The sequence below is a fragment of the Panicum hallii genome, chromosome 3 (assembly GCF_002211085.1).
Source record: "Panicum hallii strain FIL2 chromosome 3, PHallii_v3.1, whole genome shotgun sequence".
NCBI classification, from domain to species: Eukaryota; Viridiplantae; Streptophyta; class Magnoliopsida; order Poales; family Poaceae; genus Panicum; species Panicum hallii.
The window spans coordinates 42,805,064-42,808,532 of record NC_038044.1 but is presented as its reverse complement, the minus strand read 5'-3'; the positions used below and the strand labels follow the sequence as shown (position 1 = coordinate 42,808,532).

At 37.0% G+C, this 3,469-nt stretch overlaps 1 pseudogene; it reads left to right on the top strand.

Annotated features, from left to right (window-relative positions):
• Window positions 1-553: 553 nt before the first annotated feature.
• LOC112888172 lies at window positions 554-1,463 on the top strand (annotated as a pseudogene).
• The last annotated feature ends 2,006 nt before the right edge of the window (window positions 1,464-3,469 follow it).

Sequence of the window (3,469 nt, the reverse complement as noted above, 5' to 3'; positions counted from 1 at the left end):
TGGCATGTCAGTCTTTGGAGTCATATCCAACAGAGGACTAGCTTTAACCTTGCTAAATAGCTCCATGGTCCAGCCTTCTAATGTCAAGGGGTGACCAAGGGGAGCCATGCCCCTAGCAAAATTGAGAAGCAAACACTAAATCCACATACTTTTCCTAGCAAAGTTGAAAACTATAGAGAAGGCAGATGTGTTAGAAACTTGTTTGACCATATGCACAACAGACTGCTATATCACAATTTGTTTTGTCACTCGCTATGTTTTATCTTGAGTCTGAGTTTGAGGATCATTAGTCAAAAATTGAGTTAGAACATTGAAATTTAGAGTTTGGCAAACTTGAGAGTGAATTCCTTTGTTGAATTTGTTGAATGCATATATGGAGAACATGCCAATGCCAAAGACTAGGAAACCCAATGCGCAATGGGATGCAAATGCCGCAAAAAATTTTAATGAGATATGTGTGGAACAAGTCTTGGCAAATAACAGACCATAAGGTTGTTTGAAAAACAAAGGTTACGCCAACCTTATTAGCCAATTCAATGAACGGACAGGTAGGAATTACACCCGTGTTCAAATGAAAAACCGATGGGATGCATTGAAAGCTGATTTTACCACATGGAAGACACTACTTCTTACTGCGTCTGGATTGGGAAGAGACCCAAAGACCGGTACAATTGCGGCTAGTGATGATTGGTGGGAAGAAAAAATTCATGTAAGCAACCTTGTATTTGATTTTGTGGTATTTTCAAATTATGTTGTTGTATGATAATATAAACTCATAGAGTTTTTGTGTTTCAGGCCATGCCGCTGTGCAAAAAATTTAGATTTGCCCCTTTGGATAACGAAGAAGATGTTAAAATCATGTTTAGTGGTGCGTCCTGCATCAATGCGAATGCTGTGGCTCCAGGTGCAAGAGAGGGGTCAGCTGGTAATGGTAATGGTAATGGAAATGGAAATTGTAATGATAAGGATAATGGTAGTGATGATGTCCAAGAGCAACATCCAAGTCCTGCTGAAAAACAACCTGCGAAAAGAGGTGCTGCTTATAAATCTCCAAAGAAGGGGAAGAAAAATTTTAGAGATATGCAGTTCAAGCGATTTGTGGACTCATTTGTGGAGAAAGCTAGTTCAAGCTCTGCAACTTCTTCACCCACTGATCATGTTAGGCAAGAGATAGCAGAAATGTTGCAATCAATCATTAAAACTGGGGCATGTGAAGGAAGTGATGAACATTTTTATGCCACGCAACTCCTCATCAAAAAGGAATTTAGAGATGTGTTTGTCACTCTTAAAACCCCTGAAGGGAAGCTTGAATGGCTTAAGAGGACTTGGGAGGAGAGGAAGAAACGCTAGAGATTACTAGTGTATTGTATTTTCAAATTATCATTTGTATTGTACCTTTAATTTAGTGTGTTGTATGCTGAACCAGTTTTGAATTTTGAACTTTGACATATGGTTTTCAGTTATATGTACAGATGGCTTTCACTTCAAGTGAGTCTAATGATTCTGAAATGGCAAGTAATTCAAGTGAATCAAGTGGTTGGATGTATGAAGCAGCAGCAATAGCAGCTTATGTAATGCTTGATTCTAGGATATCTTCATCTGAAAAGAAGCCAAGAAAAGTGCCAGAAGAATCAGGTTATCAATTTGTTCAGGGGCAACTTAGTAATGAAGAGAGCTACTATAACATGTTCAGAATGGGAAGGTTAGTGTTTTATAGCTTGCATGAGGAATTAGTTAACAATTATGGTTTGACATCCTCAGATGAGATGTGCTCGATTGAAGCACTTGGTATGTTCTTATGGATGTGCGGTGCACCTCAATCAGTTTGGCAAGCAAAGCATATTTTTTCAGATTCTTTAGAAACTGTGAGTAGGAGGTTCAATGATGTCTTAGAAGCTGTGAATCTTTTGGCTGCCAAAAATATCAAACCCATAGATGAGACCTTTGCTGTGGTGCATCCAAAAATCCGAGAGCATAAATCCTGGCCTCATTTCAGAAATTGCATAGGTGCAATAGATGGAATACATATTGAAGTCATTGTTCCACCATCTGAGCAGGTAGTGCATATGAATCAACATGGATATTGCAGTCAGAATGTTATGGCTGTTTGTGATTTTGATATGAGGTTCACATTTGTGGTAGTGGGATGGTCTGGGTCCGCTCATGATACTCGCATATGGAGGGACACTGTGTTCAATAGATACAAAAATAATTTTCCACATCCTCCGGACGGGAAGTACTATCTTGTTGACTCAGGTTACCTAAATAGAAAGGGCTATCTAGCACCTTATAAAGGTCAAAGGTACCACATCACAGAATTTCAAAATGCTGGCCAACCAATTGGGTTGAAGGAGTTGTTCAACCATGCTCACTCATCGTTTAGAAATGTTATTGAGCGTTCATTTGGGGTGCTGAAAATGAAATGGCGCATTCTTTTAAAAATGCCGAGCTACTCAATGGAGAAGCAATCAAAGATTATAATTGCTTGCATGGCATTGCACAACTTTATTAGAGATAGCAATTTGAGTGATAATGACTTTGATACACTTGCATCTGATGAGACATATGTTGATGGGGATGCGGGAACTACTACTAGTTATGTTGGTGATGAGGAAGATTTGGGAGATGTCCGAGATGCTATTGCGCAAGCATTGGCTGGAGGATATTGATAATGTAATTTGCGTAAAAAAATAATGTAATGACACTCTATTATCTAATTTATAATTATATTATCTAATTTATAATTAAGTTATCATTATCTTATTTAAGAGTAATTTATGATTAATTGTTTGATATATTTGTGTTGTTAATAATTCTATTGTTATTCTGTTGTAAAAATAAATAAATATATATCTGTACATAAGAAATACATGTATTCAGTAAACAGTAAGGGTATTTCAGTCATTTCTCACTTCTGACAGGATTTCAGCCCATTCAATAAGCAGTCTGCCAAACATTTAACTTCTATGACCAGCTGCTTCTCTGGCCAGCTAGTCACCAGCTAGCTTCTGAACAAGTTTCAGCTGTGCCAAACAGGGCCATAGTCTTGACGACGTTCGCAGGATCTTCAGAAAATTCTTGCTCATTTTCCAGGACTAGCTCATAGTCTCCGTCGTCGAGTGTCGTTGACTCTACATGATATGCAATGATTTGATTAGATGGTTCTTGAGTTAAGAATTTTACTTCACAATAAAGTTGCAATCCAATAAATTAACAAACATAAACTCATGAAACAAGGGGGGCGGGTTGGATCCAATTCTACTATTTGTATTTAATTCATTGTCATATTAATGAAATAATTTTGAAGTAATTTGACAAGTTTGATTTTATTTTGAAAACCATCAAGGTTCTAACTTTACATTTTTGGTGGATAAGCTTATTTCTAACAATAAGCTTATTGTGAATTTTTCATAATTTTCTGAAAACAGAAACTAAAGCATTTGAATTTAAATTCAAATTTTAAGTTTAA